The sequence below is a fragment of the Leopardus geoffroyi genome, chromosome B4 (genome assembly GCF_018350155.1).
Source record: "Leopardus geoffroyi isolate Oge1 chromosome B4, O.geoffroyi_Oge1_pat1.0, whole genome shotgun sequence".
Taxonomy (NCBI): domain Eukaryota; kingdom Metazoa; phylum Chordata; class Mammalia; order Carnivora; family Felidae; genus Leopardus; species Leopardus geoffroyi.
In genome coordinates, this window is record NC_059341.1 from 67414521 (window position 1) to 67430428 (window position 15908).

Genomic DNA, 15908 nt, shown 5'->3' on the forward strand with positions numbered 1-15908 from the left:
CAATCCAAATGGAGAAAGTGGAGTGCCTGGGTGGTTCAGTTGACTGAGCATCTGACTTCAGCTCAGGTCATGATCTTGAGGAGGTTCATGAGTTCGAGTGCCACACAGGGCTCACTGTTGTCAGCATGTCAGCACGGAGTCTGCTTTGGATCCTCTCTCCCCCTCTCTCTGCCCCTCCCCTGCTTGCACTCTCCCAAAAAATAAATAGAGTGGGAGGCCAACATGGCGGAGAAGTAGGGGGAATCCATACTTCCCAGGTCTCTCAAAGAAGTGTAGAAGCCAAAGGACTTTGAACACCAGAGCCTGGGAGGAAAAGAGACTGAATCCACTAGGAAGAAAATGGGAAAGCTGGAAAAAAGATAGGTGGGTAACTGCGAACTGGGGGAGATAAAAAAAAAAAGGCTGCATGGGCATGGAGGGGAGGGACCCCCTCTGTAGAGAGACAAAGGAAAGATAAAGAGCGGCTAGGGAAGCACAGGACTGTATCTGGACAGGAGAAAGACCTTGGACTGAGACTGAGAGGGATCCGAACTCTAACCATGGGGCTTTCTTCGGACAGAGGCCAGCTCCCTGCCAGGCCTAGGTGCCATGGTAGGTCAGAGTCTCAGTCCACAGCTGGAGAAAGTGGTTCCGTCTCTGGAGGGCTGTGTGATAGCACAGAACATGCCTAGTCTGCCACCCCACCCTGGGGTGCAGTGGCTGGGCCAAGGGCACAGTCTGCAGGAGGAAAATGCTGCCGTTTCCCTGGAGTGCTGTGGGAAAAGACAAAGCCAGCCGGGACCACTTATCGCTGCACTGAGAGGCGCTTCCCCAGTGCCAGAGTGCAATCCTAGCCAAGTGCAGGGTCAGGGGAGTTAGCAGAGAGAAGGACTACCACATCTGCACCCATGGCACAGTGAAGACGACTCAAACTGAGTCCACCAGTCCGACTCCGTGCAGAAGAGACCGGGGGATCACCATTTCCCCCACTCTCCCTGCCACCACCACCACCAAGGCGGGTCCTCAGGGATCACTCCCAGGGCTCATAGCAGAGGTGGGTTCAGAAAACACCAAACCACGCCCTCTAGCACTGGGTAACTGCACATCCACTGGAGCGGCACAGACTCTATGGGGACAGCTGCTACCTACAAGCCATGCAGCATTGCCTGGATTAACTCTAGGTCAATCCTGGATATATAGATATATTCTCCGCGCCGCCCCCCCCATTTCTCCTCCTTATCTCTTCCCTCCCCTAGGCTGGTTACTCTGGTTATTGGTCTGTCTAAACAGACATATTTAATCCATTTTCTTGATACATGTTCTACACCTCCTTCTTTAACTCCTTTCTCTCTGAAATAATCAAGCCATATAGTTTCTCAGTCTGGGTAACTTTATCTTCATTTCGTTTTCCCCACCTCCTTCTTTATTTTCCTTTCCCTCTCTCTGGATTAAGCCTTTAGTCTCTGCCTAATCAACGTTTATTCTCTCCCTCACCAACCCCCCCCCATCGTTTCTCTCTTTGTATGTGCTCTTCCATCAGCACCGCTTCCACCCTCTTCTTTACTTGTAGTCGGTGTTTTTGTTTTTAGTCTTTAGGTTTTTGTTTTTATTTGTTTGTGTTATTTGTTTGTGTTTTTGCATGTTTTTGTCTCCTGTTTGTCTATCTGTTTTCCTTTACAGGGCTACTCCAAGAAACAAATCAAAGCACATCTGGTGGAGGGTCCAAAATATTACTATGAGTAGGGTAATAAAATAACCAAAGTCACAACAACAGACAGCAAGTAACAATCCCTGAGAAAACACCTCCTGAAGGACCAGGGCATGGACAGCGTAAGACCCTCCTTTAATATAGCAGCGCTCGCAGGTGCAGAGCATACAACAAGCTTTTAAAACACATAAGGAATAGAAAACTAGCCAAAATGACAAAATGGAAGAATTCTCCTCAAAAAAAATTCCAGGAAGTAGCGACAGCTAATGAATTGATCAAAACCGATTTAAGCAATATAACACAACAAGAATTTACAAAAATAGTCACAAATTAATCACTGGGCTTGAAAGAAGCATAGAGGACACCAGAGAATCTATTGCTACAGAGATCAAGGGACTAACAAATAGTCATGATTAATTTAAAAATGCTATACATGAGCTGCAAAATAAAATGGAGGTGGCTACAACGCAGTTTGAAGAAGCAGAGGAGAGAATAGGTGAATTAGATGATAAAATTATGGAAAAAGAGGAAGCTGACAAAAAGAGAGAGAAAAAAATCCAGGAGTACAAGGGGAGAATTAGAGAACTAAGTGATGCAATCAAATGGAACAGTATCCGTATCATAGGAATTCCAGAGGAAGAAGAGAGAAAGGGGCCAAAGGTGTACTTGAGCAAATCATAGCTGAGAATTCCTCAACCTGGGGAAGGAAACAGGCATTGAAATACAAGAGGCACAGAGAACTCCCTTCAGACGTAATTTGAATCAATCTTCTGCACAACATATCATAGTGAAACTGGCAAAATACAAGGATGCAGAGAGAATTCTGAAACAAGCTAGGGATAAACAGGTCTTAACATAAAAAGGTAGACACATAAGGGTAGTAGCAGACCTATCTACTGAAACTTGGCAGGCCAGAAAGGAATGGCAGAAAATCTTCAATGTGATGAACAGAAAAAATATGCAGCCAAAACCCTTTACCCAGCAAGTCTGTCATCCAGAATAGAAGGAGATATAAAGGTTTTCCCAAACAAACAAAAACTGAAGGAATTCATCACCACTAAACCAGCCCTACAAGAGATCCTAAGGGGGACTCTGTGAGTGAAATGTTGCAAGGACCACAAAGTACCAGAGACACCACTACAAGCATGAAACCTACAGATAACACAATGACTCTAAACCCCTATCTTTCTACAATAACACAGAATGTAAATGGACTAAATGCTCCAACCAAAAGACACAGGGTATCAGAATGGATAAAAAAAACAAGACCCATCTATTTGCTGTCTACAAGAGACTCATTTTAGGCCAGAGGACACCTTCAGATTGAAAGTGAGAGGATGAAGAACTATCTATCATGCTACTGGAAGTCAAAAGAAAGCTGGAGTAGCCATACTTATATCAGACAAACTAGACTTTAAATTAAAGGTTGTAACAAGAGATGAAGAAGGGCATTATATAATAATTACAGGGTCTATCCATCAGGAAGAGCTAACAATTATAAATGTCTATTCACCGAATTCGGGAGCCCCCAAATATATAAAACAATAAATCAGAAACATAAGCAACCTTATTGATATTATGTGGTAATTGCAGGGGATTTTAATACTCCCCTTACATCAATGGATACAACATCTAGACAGAGAATGAATAAAGAAACAAGGGCCCTCAATGATATATTGGATCAGACGGACTTGACAGATATATTTAGAACTCTGCATCCCAAAGCGACAGAATATACTTTTTTCTCTAGTGCACATGGAACATTCTCCAAGATAGATCACATACTGGGTCACAAAACAGCCCTTAATAAGTATAAAAGAATTGACACCATACCATGTACACTTTCAGACCACAATGCTATGAACATGAAATCAACCACAGGAAAATGTCTGGAAAACCTCCAAAAGAATGGAGGTTAAAGAACATCCTACTAAAGAATGAATGGGTCAACAGGCAATTAGAGAAGAAATTTAAAAATATATGGAGGGGTGCCTGGGTGGCTCAGTTGCTCAGTTGGTTAAGCAACCAACTTCAGCTCAGGTCACAATCTCACAGTTTGTGAGTTTGAGTCCCATGTCAGGCTCTGTGCTGACAGCTCAGAGCCCGGAGCCTACTTCAGATTCTATGTTTCCCCCTCTCTCTACTCCTCCCCTGTTCACACTCTGTGTCTGTCTCTCAATAATAAATAAAAACGTTAAAAAAATTTAATTAAATATTTTTTTTTAATATGGAAACAAATGAAAACGAAAATACAACAATCCAATGCTTTGGGATGCAGTGAAGACAGTCCTGAGAGGAAAATACATTGCAATCCAGGCCTATCTCAAGAAACAAGAAAAATCCCAAATACAAAATCTAACAGCACACTTAAGGAAACAGAAGCAGAATAGCAAAGACACGTGAACCCCAGCAGAAGAAGAGAAATACTAAAGATCTGAGCAAAAATAAACAATACAGAATCTAAAAAACAGCAGAGCAGATCAATAAAACCAAGAGTTGGTTTTTTGAAAAAATAAACAAATTGATAAACCTCTAGCCAGACTTCTCAAAAAGAAATGAGGGAGGACCCAAATAGATACAATCATGAATGAAAATGGAATTATTACAACCAATCCCTCAGAAACACAAGCAATTATCAGGAAATACTATGAAAAATAATATGCCAACAAACTGGACAACCTGGAAGAAATGGACAAATTCCTAAGCACCCACACACTTCCAAAACTCAAACAGGAAGAAATAGAAAATTTGAACAGACCCATAACCAGTGAATAAATTCAATGAGTTATCAAAAATCTCTCAACAAATATGAGTCCAGGACCAGACGCTTCCCTGGGGAATTCTGCCAGACATTTAAAGCAGAGATAATACCTATCCTTCTCAAGCTGTTCCAAAAAATAGAAAGGGAAGGAAAACTTCCAGACTCATTCTCTGAAGCCAGCATTGCTTGGATTCCCAAACCAGACAGAGACCCAACAGAAAAAGAGAACTACAGGCCAATATCCCTGATGAATATGGATGCAACAATTCTCAACAAGATACTAGCAAATCAAGTTCAACAGCATAGAAAAAGAATTATTCACCATGATCAAGTGGAATTCATTCCTGGCATGCAGGGCTGGTTCAACATTTGCAAATCAATCAATGTGATACATCACCTTAATAAAGAAAGTTAAGAATCATATGATCCTGTCAATTGATGCAGAAAAAACATTTGACAAAATTCAGCATCCTTTCTTAATAAAAACCCTCGAGAAAGTCGGGATAGAAGGAACATACTTAAACATCATAAAAGCCATTTATGAAAAGCCCATACTAATATCATCCTCAATGGGGGAAAAACTGAGAGCTTTCCCCCTGAGATCAGGAACACGACAGGGATGTCCACTCTCACTGCTATTGTTTAACATAGTGTTGGATGTTCTAGCATTAGCAATCAGACAACAAAAGGAAATCAAAGGCATCAAAATTGGCAAAGATGAAGTCGAGCTTTCACTTTTTGCAAATGACATGATACTACATGTGGAAAACTAACAGACTCCACCAAAAGTCTGATAGAACTGATACGTGAATTCAGCAAAGTCACAGGATACAAAATCAATGTACAGAAATCAGCTGCATTCTTATACACTAATAATGAAGCAACAGAAAGACAAAGAAACTGATCCCATTCACAATTGCACCAAGAATCAGAAACCCAACCAAAGGAATAAACCCAACCAACGATGTAAAAGATCTGTATGCTGAAAACTACACAGAGCTTATGAAGGAAATTGAAGAAGATACAAAGAAATGGAAAAACATTCCATGCTCATGGATTGGAAGAATAAATATTGATAAAATGTCAATACTACCCAAAGCAGTCTACACATTCAATGTAATCCCAATCAAAATCGTACCAGCATTCTTCTCGAAGCTAGAACAAGCAATCCTAAAATTCATATGGAACCACAAAAGGCCCCGAATAGCCCAAGTAATATTGAAGAAGAAAACCAAAGCGGGAGGCATCACAATCCCAGACTTTAGCCTCTACTACAAAGCTGTCATCATCAAGACAGCATGGTATTGGCACAAAAACAGACACACAGACCAATGCAATAGAATAGAGACTCCAGAATTGGACCCACAAAAGTATGGCCAACTAATCTTTGACAAAGCAGGAAAGAATATCCAATGGAAAAAAGACAGTCTCTTTAAATTTTTTTTTTTCAACGTTTATTTATTTTTGGGACGGAGAGAGACAGAGCATGAACGGGGGAGGGGCAGAGAGAGAGGGAGACACAGAATCGGAAACAGGCTCCAGGCTCTGAGCCATCAGCCCAGAGCCCGACGCGGGGCTCGAACTCACGGACAGCGAGATCGTGACCTGGCTGAAGTCGGACGCTTAACCGACTGTGCCACCCAGGCGCCCCAAGACAGTCTCTTTAAACAAATGGTGCTAGGATAACTGGACAGCAACATGCAGAAGAATGAAACTAGACCACTTTCTTACACCATTCACAAAAATAAACTCAAAATGAATGAAGGACCTGAATGTGAGACACGAAACCATCAAAACCCTAGAGGAGAAAGCAGGAAAAAAACCGCTCTGACCTCAGCCGCAGTAATCTCCAAAGGCAAGGGAATTAAAAGCAAAAATGAACTATTGGGACCTCATCAAGATAAAAAGCTTCTGCACTGCAAAGGAAACAATCAACAAAACTAAAAGGCAACCAACAGAATGGGAAAAGATACTTGCAAATGACATATCGGACAAAGGGCTAGTATCCAGAATCTATAAAAGCTCACCAAACTCCACACCCGAAAACAAATAATCCAGTGAAGAAATGGGCAGAAAACATGAATAGACACTTCTCTAAAGAAGACATCCAGATGGCCAACAGGCACATGAAATGATGCTCAACATCGTTCCTCACCAGGGAAATACAAATCAAAACCACACTCGGATACCCCCTCACACCAGTCAGAGTGGCTAAATGAACAAATCAGGAGACTATAGATGCTGGAGAGGATGTGGAGAAACGGGAACCCTCTTGCACTGTTGGGGGGAATGCAAACTGGTGCTGCCACTCTGGAAAACAGTGTGGAGGTTCCTCAAAAAATTAAAAATAGATATGACTCAGCAATAGCATTGCTAGGAATTTACCCAAGGGATGCAGGAGTGCTGATGCATAGGGGCACTTGTACCCCAATGTTTATAGTAGCACTTTCAACAATAGCCAAATTATGGAAAGAGCCTAAATGTCCATCAACTGATGAATGGATAAAGAAGATGTGGTTTATATTTACAATAGAATACCACTTCACAATGAGAAAGAATGAAATCTGGCCATTTGTAGCAACATGGATGGAACTGGAGAGTCTTATTCTAAGTGACATAAGTCAGGCAGAGAAAGACAGATACCATATGTTTTCACTCATATGTGGATCGTGAGAAACTCAACAGAAGACCAGTGGGGAGGGGAAGGGGGAAGAAAAGTTACAGAGAGGGAAGGAGGCAAAACATAAGAACTCTTAAATACTGAGAACAAACTGAGGGTTGATGGGGGGTGGGGAGGAGAGGAAAGTGGGTGATGGGCATTGAGGAGGGCACCTGTTGGGATGACCACTGGGTGTTGTATGGAAACCAATTTGACAATAAATTTCATATACATAAAAAATAAAATAAAAAATAAATATTTTTTTTAAACCTGAGGAACAGTATCTCACACATTCAGGAAACATTAGGACCTCAAGACTCTCTTGTCGTGTTCTAGTCAACAACTTCCCTAACTGCCTACCTTGGTTCACAGGTAAGGTTTGCATGCCCTGCTTCTACTTCCTCATGCCCTTTCTGATTGTGGTACTCAAATAACCTTTATCCTCTCATCTCTCATTAAGATTCCTAGTAGCCTCTTGCTGGACAACCCCTAAGTCTATATTTCAGTCCTTATCTTAATTGGTATTTCTGTTGACGGGAGATTATCAGCTACGCTTTCCTTGAAAATGAATTTTCCTTGAAATGGTTTCTCATGCTGCTCCTTAACCCTATGTTCGTTCCTTTGGAAGATCATTATTGAAGGTCTTTATGTGCCAGGCACTGTTACAGGCTCTGTGGATGCAACAGTAAATGAAACAGTCAATCCTTGATCTCATAGAATTTACGTTATAAAGAGAGATAAAGAAAAATTAATAAAATATTTAGAATACTGGAAAATAACTCCTAAGAAAAAGAAAAATAAAGCAGGGAAGGTGGGATAAGCAGTTTGGGTTGTAAATTTAGAGAAAGTAGCCAGAAAAGTGGATATTGGGTATTGATTAAAAACCTAAAGGAAGTAAGGAAGTAAACCATGTGGATTTCTGGGGGAGTATCAATCCAAGAAGAGAGAATAGTAATTTCAAAGGCCCTGAAACAGGAATCTCATAGTTTGTGAGATCAAGCCCTGAGTCAGGCTCTGGGCTGACAGTGTAGAGCCTGCCTCGGATTCTCTCTCTCCCTCTCTCTGTGCCCCTCACCCCCTTTATAAAATAAATAATTTTTTAAAAACTTAAAAAAGAAGATCTTCAAGAAGACCAGGGTGATTGGTGCCAAATGCGCATGGGGGAGAAAAGTAGGAACTCACTAAAGAGAAGTAACCGGGGACAGATAATATAGGACCTTGTATGCCATTGGAAGGAGCTTGGCTTTTACCCCATCTGAGGTGAGAACCCATGGCAGGGGTGGGGGGGGTGGTTAACAAAGAAGTGACATGAGAAGACTTGTCTTTTAACAGGATAACTGGCTTCTCTACTGAAATAGAATGAAGGAGTTCATGAATTAAAGGAAGAAGGTCAGTTAGGAGGCCATTGCAATATTCCAAATGAAAAATATTAGCAGTCCTGATCAAGGTGGTAGCAGTGAGGTGACAAGAAGTAATTAGATTTAGGATAAGACATTTAGGTGGAGACGACAAGACTCACTGATTTTTGGTCACAGCAACTGAAGAATGGAGTTGTCATTTGCTGGGATGCAGAAGACTCAGGCTGAGTAGGGTGAAGTGAGAGAGGATCACAGAATGTCAGAAGCTTGCTTTTGGTCATGTCCCAAACTAGATGCCTATCAGACATCAACGTGTGCATGGCAGTTGGGTGACAGTCAGTAGGGTCATGAGTCTGAAATCCAAGGGAGAAGTCTGAGCAAGAGATACAAATTTAGGGATCATAAGACATACATGGCATTTCAAGCTATGAAACCAGATGATCACAAAGCGAGTGAAGATAGAAAAGAGAAACACCCCAAGACTGAGCACTGGGTCACTCCAGTATTTCAAATTCTTCTCCTTTTACCAGTCTAGTATGCAGGGGCGATCTCCAGGCTGTTCTCACTCTTCTCTCCTCCAGCGCTAAGGACTGAGCTTCTCTGAACAAAAGACCATCTATTTCTCCTTTCATGTTGACTTCCTCTCAGCCACCGGCTTAGGGTGACCAATGTGACTTCTATTTCTTTCCCATATCACATTTGATCTTCATATGAACCATATTTCCTCTATAGCACTTACCATAATTTGTATTTATTGTATTTGTATGCCTCTTTGTTTACCATCTGCTTGCTTCACCATACTGAACCTTTCATGAGTACACACCCAGTGTGTTGTTAACCCCAGCACCTAGCACAAGGCCTGAAATATTGAAGTAAAATATTGATATTTGTTGAAAGGATGTATACGAGCCATTCACTGATGACTCTCTGATACGTAATCCCAATCTGATTTTTTCCCCAAGCTTCAGAATTCACCAAACTTGCCATGAGGTCTTCATTTAGATGTCCCACAGACACTTCAAACTCAATATATGCAGGAAGAATTCTGGATATTGCTTTGTAAACCAGTGTCAGCCCCTCATTTAAATGAATGCAAAGATCATTTACTTAGCCATCTAAGTCAGAAATCTAAAAGTCATCCTATACTCCTTTTTCTTTCACACCTGTTCCTACTGGTCACCAAATCTTGCCAATTCCTCTAAATATCCCTTAGCGTCATCTCTGCTACCTTTGCTTTAGTTCAGCTCCTCAATTTCTATTTCAAAAGCCTCATTATTACTCTTCTTGATTCTATCCTAGCCTTCTTCAATTTATTCTACTTATTATTTCCAGAACAATCCTTTTATTTTTTTAAGTTTATTTATTTTGAGAGTGAGAGAGAGAGAGAGCGCACAAGTTGGGGAGGGCAGAGAGAGAGGGAGAGACAGAATCCCTAGCAGGCTCCACACCATCAGTACAGATCCCATCTTGGGGCTCAAACTCACAAACTGTGAAATCATGACATCAGCCAAGATCAAGAGTTGGAGGTTTAACTGACTAAGTCATCTAGTACCCTTAGAATAATCCCTTTAGAAACCAAAACTGATCAGCTATTCTATTAAGATTTCACATGACACCCCTTTCACTCCCCTGCAAGGATCAGAAACCAGAGACCAATCCAGTTAATGTTCAGTTTGGACCACTTATTTGTTAAGTAAATTTGAACTTGTTTCCAACATTAAAATGAGAATATTTTGTGTACAAATTTAAATTTATGGCTCAGCTTGAAAAATCCAAATCTCTGGTAACACTGGACACAAATTTCCACATTCAGTAACCACATGGAGCTGAATGCCACCTACTTCCCATTGAATGGTGATGCCCTGGATCCCAGGCCACCACAGTCCACCACCACTCACATCACTCACATAGGGTATGTGACTGGCTCTGCTGGCCTAAAATGTAAACTTCGAATACCTTAACGCGACATATAAAACCATCTGGATATGCTTCTTCAGGTAACCTTTCTAGAATCCCCCTTCCAGATGCCCCTCACCTTCTGAGGCCCATCTCCCACCTACCTCACACTGTATAATCCTGACAATATATCTGCAGTTCTCTAAACACACCATGGTTTCTAGTTTTCCTCCAGTTAAATACACTGTTCCCTCTTTCAGGAATGCCCTCCTGCCCCTTTACACTCCTACTCATCCATCCAAAAACAGACAGATCCTTTTTTTATGGTGAAACAGTTTAAATTCAGATTTAGCCAGCTGGACTCAGTTTAGATGATCCCAATTTTGTTGGCAACATCCAAAGCATCATAGTCAGGAGCCAGTCAAACATATGCCTTCTTTTCTCCATCGGGCCTGACCAGAGTGTTGACCTTGGCCATGTCAACATCACAGAGCTTCTTCACAGCCTGTTTGATTAGGTGCTTGTTGGCCTTGACATCCACAATGAAGACAAATGTATTGTTGTCTTCTATTTTCTTCATGGCTGACTCGGTAGTCAGGGGGAACTTGATGATGTCACAGTGGTCAAACTTGTTTCTCCTGAGGGCGTTCTCACGAGGATATTTGGGCTGCCTTCGAAGATGAAGTGTCTTGGGCCATTGGAATGTAGGAAACTTGCATATCTTCTTTTTTTGTGTGATTGTGGATGCCTTTCAGCACCACTTTCTGACCTTCAAAGCAAGGGGTAGGGGCTTCCTTCGTCACCTTCAGCACCATCTTCATGAAAGACAGATCTTGATGGGCCTGCAGACTCACTCCTTCCCCTTCAGATAGATTAACAGAGAGCTGTCTCAGGGGGTCTGGTTTAACATACAAAAAAGTCTAGAAAACAAGAGCTGTTAGGCCTCTGAGGCTCCCCTTTCTAACAATATCATTTGCTCACCCCTTGTTACATAGTCGCAGGCATGTCCTCCATTCCTCTGACCTTACAGGGTTGGAACCTCTTTAAACTGGAACATAAGCCATCATGTATGCATCCTAGCACTGGACTAAACTACAGGTCAGTGAGAGAGCAGAAGATTCTGCTTTACCGCACAAACAATTCTCTGCTTGTAAGTTTTCCCGTAGTAACCCCTTTAAAGTATCTGCTTCACACAGTGCTGAAGGTATGCGTCCATGGCCCCGTGGCACAATACCTTCAATTTCCTGCCCAAGGCTTCCTTGATTTATAAAGCTTTTCCTGCCTTCCCCCAGGAAGACTCAGATTCTTCGTTTAGATCCTCTTGCCACCGTGTTCATTCTTACTTCCCCCCGACACTTAGAAGATTTATCAACTTACTGCAATTCTTGGTGTGACTTCCTACTTTATTCATTTTTCCAATACCACACCAGGCAAAGGTAGAAGCTCAGTAAACATCCACATGAATTAACTGAATAATATCAACGGAGTCACTTTGATAACTTATAGCAGTTATTCACAAGACAAAGGAATGAGTCTTTCCATCTAACTTAGTACATACTGAAATAAATGACATTAGGTTCCATTTTTCTTCATTTCTTAGTATATTTATTTTTATTCTTTACAAAACATTCTCATGGAATTGTTTTGAAGATTAATTTCAACAAAATGCCTACAAGGTACCCAGCAAAGAGTGAGTGCTGAAGAAAAGTACACTATATCAGGGAGGCAGTATTTGAGGTGGTTGAACACAAATGCTTTTGAATTCTAATTCAAGATTCTAATCCTGGGGCAGAAACAGGGCATATCACAGAGCAGGCACTGAGTGTTTGTTGAACGAGTGAATGAATGCACCAGTGAATGAGCAAATCCTGGTTCTGCACATTATTCTTGGGTTGCCCCCAAGCCTTCGCACTCACTGTTCTCTGCACCTAAAACAATCCCCAGGTGACTTCCTGAGGACACTGTTCAAAACGGTCTTCTTGAGAGGCCTTCTCAGAAAACCTAGATGAAATGGAACCTTTGTACTTGCCTTCTTCTTCCTCTACTTTGCTCTCTGATCTCCCACTATCCTCAACACTGTACACTTAGCTCTTCTCAGCTCAAATTTAAGCTCAAGAGCACAGGAACTCTGTCTGCCTTGTTTGCTTTTGTATCTCCACCCAGAACAGTGTCTGCATGAATGAATTTTGAAGACACTTGGCTCGACTCCTCTTCCTCATTTGTAAAGTAATGGGGTGGAAATAAATGTACTAATGCCTTCTAGATGAAACTTGATATCATCCATTTCTCCCAGGTCTTTGCCCATTGAATACAGCAAAGAACTGTGTTCTTTTATGACTAAAATTCAAAATCTGTGCTGCTGGATAAAGTTGGTAAAGGGTCCCCCACTTCGTGTCCATACTTAAAAGCCTCTTCCACAGAGCCACTAGGAGCTGTCCAGATGGTAGCTCAATCCTACAGTAGGAATAGATTTGTGTTTTCATAGAATTTAAAATTTTATAGCTGTGATGATTCTAAAAGCTTACCTGGACGAACTGACTCATTTTACAGGTATGGACTGTGGAGACCAGAGGGGACAACTGACTTAGTCAAGATTACACACTTGGTGGCAGAGCCAGGAACACACACACACACACACACACACACACACACACACACACATTTTAGGATCCTAACCCACACCCATTATAGTAAGTGACAGTCCTCTATCATTAAAAGGGTACCACCAGCATCCAAATATCTACCCCCAATTCTGAAATCATTTTTCTACCATAACACCGGGATTGCTCCTCAGTCTTGCTAAAGGCCATGCCCATTAATATTATCCCAGTGGAAATATCATTTCATTCTTCCAGCAGCTGAATCTCTCATAACAAGCTAAGGTGGAATTAGCGACAGACAGAGCCCGAAGCCATTAAGAGTATGAGTTCTTCAGAAGCAATTTTCCCCTGTCCTCTGTTGTAGTATAAATCTGTTTCTTGTGGTTTCATGGGACCCATAACTCTTGCCAAATCTGAGTCCTAAGGCTACTAGACAGGAGCTTCACGAATTATGAATTTTCAGAGTCTTAAGATAGCTATTCGATTTAACCAACAGTGGCAACTGATTTAATCAAGCAGTCACTCTGGTTTAAAAGACTCTGTAGTTCTGCAGATGCTATTTAACCTTCCCTGCTCTGTGTTCTGCTGGAATTTGGCTTCAAATCCACCCTAATGACCATGGGCAGTCAGAATTAATCAGTTCTTCCTACTCACACCCACTGCAAGTCCAAAAAAAGAATGACAAATTTTCTTAACCACAGACACTAACATTGTAGAAGACATCACTGCCCTCTGGTGGAAATACTAAAATCTATTCCTGAGAATTTTGCCAAAAGTTTATCAAGCAAAAATCTGGCTCCCTAGAAATGTGCAAGTTAAAAGGTCATGGGATCTGGGGACTGTGTTATTATCTTACATCATTTTCCTCTCCCTAATCTCTCAACCCCTGGTTCAAACAGCCTCAGGCACCTAGAATTCCTCATCAGATGTCTTCAGGATAGTAACCCTGAAAGGCTGAAATTTCTCAGTTAATATGGGCTTAGACAAAACACCAGTGGTCACTTTAGGACAAGACCAAAGTTTATATTCATAAACTAAAATTAACACACTATTAACATTTTATGGGGAGCTCTAATTCATGAATCTACAAAGAGCTGGCTTCTGCACAAATTCAGCCAATTTGCAAAACACCTGTTAGTTCTTTCCTGAGAGCCTCAGGGCACTTTTTCCCCTCTGCCAAGTGGACATTGTAAAAAAAGTAGAAGAACCACTTTCACAGAAGAAGCCTCGTGCAATGACTCTGATATGACTCCTTTCAACTTCAAGAATTATTTTTTTAGGCCTGTGGATGTCCATCCTGGCTGCTCAACAGAATCATCTGGACAGTTTGTTGTTGTTATTGCTTAATACAGATTCCCAGGCACCACCCATACTTACTGAGTCAGGATTTCAGAGAATGGAGAATCAAACTTTTCATGAGTGAGTGAAGTCTCTAAGTAAACCTTAAACTTCTGAGCACAGTATTTCTTTTGTATTTCTTACATAACTGATGACATGAAAATTAATTCCCTTTTCTGTTTCCTAATCGCTACGGCTTTCATTCATACATCTCCATCCTCTTGTGCCTGGGCTATTGCGATGGATATAGTGTCTTATGGGAACAGATATACTTCCCATCCATCTTCTCCTCTGCTTTCAGAGTGATATTTCTAGACACCAGTTAGATCCTACTACTCCCCAGCATATAACCTTTTGTTGGCTCTTTCACTAGGCATGATGAAATTCTCGTTTCCTGGGATGGTATGCAAAAGCTAGGCTTCAACCATGACCAATGACTTACGGCTCCTTGGAGCACACTGCATGGTGTCAAGTCTCTTGGCTTTGGCCTCAGGCTCTGCTTGGACTGCCCTTCCCCACCCCTACCCCTCTCTGCAGCATTAGCATTTATAATGTTTCAAGACTCTCGAGATCCCCTCTTTTATGAATCATTTCTCTGGCACCCCACCTCGGCCTAGGTAGAATTGGCTATCATACCTATAATGCTTTATTATATTTTTTTGTTCTCCTGCCTCTGGAAAGCTAGAACTTCTGTGAGAATGAGAGAATTATGTGAGAGTCATTTTCTATATCCCTAGAAAACATTACTGCTGAATGAATAGACGAACAGAGATGCCTAATGTGTGCATAATTTCAGCTTTGACTCTCAGTTTATCATTTCTCCATTGACAGATTGACAAACAAAGCCCTGTGTAAAGTCACATGATGAACAAACCTGAGGAGAGAATCAAAATCCAAGAGCTCTTCCTCAGGTGGAAGATAAAAGCAGTCCCTTCACTTGATAGGTCATAATGTGGGCTCACACACAGCTGAGAGTAACAGAAGCTGTTTGGGAGCCCAAACAGAAGCAGCTAGACCTTGAGAGAGGCCACTGCTCCTCAGATTCTGTAAGAACGCCCTCCTCCCATGCCCTCAGGTTCTGGAAGAGCTTGATTCAGTTCAAGCTTTGAGTATATTTAATCATTGATTAATAAATCATTGGCATATCATTTAATTGTATCACAATTATACTTACATTTTGCTGTTTAACTATCACATGACCCTCTGATGGGTAAATTAATTTTATTTATAAACCTATACTACTCTAATAAAGAACTGTTAAGAATCAAAATAAAGGAGTGCCTGGGTGGCTCAGTCAGTTGAGCATCTGACTCTTGGTTTTCAGCTCAGGTCATGATCTCGCAGTCCGTGAGTTCGAGCCCCGAGTCAGGCTCTGTGCTGACAGCTCGGAGCCTGGAGCCTGCTTCAAGTTCTGTTTCCCCCTCTCTCTGCCCCTTCCTCTCTCATGCTCTGCCTGTCTCTCTCTCTCAGAGATAAATAAACATTAAAAAATATATATATCAATATAGGCAGGAAGAAAATGCAGCTGTTTTTCTTCATCCACAACTGGAATAGTTCCCTGATCTCTCTATTCCTAAAATAATTTCTGCAGTAAGTCAAATAATTTCTA

The 15908-nt window shown here is 41.5% G+C and overlaps 1 pseudogene; it reads right to left on the reverse strand.

Moving 5' to 3' along the window:
- Window positions 1-10705: 10705 nt before the first annotated feature.
- Window positions 10706-11176, reverse strand: LOC123591811 (annotated as a pseudogene).
- Between the last annotated feature and the right edge of the window lie 4732 nt (window positions 11177-15908).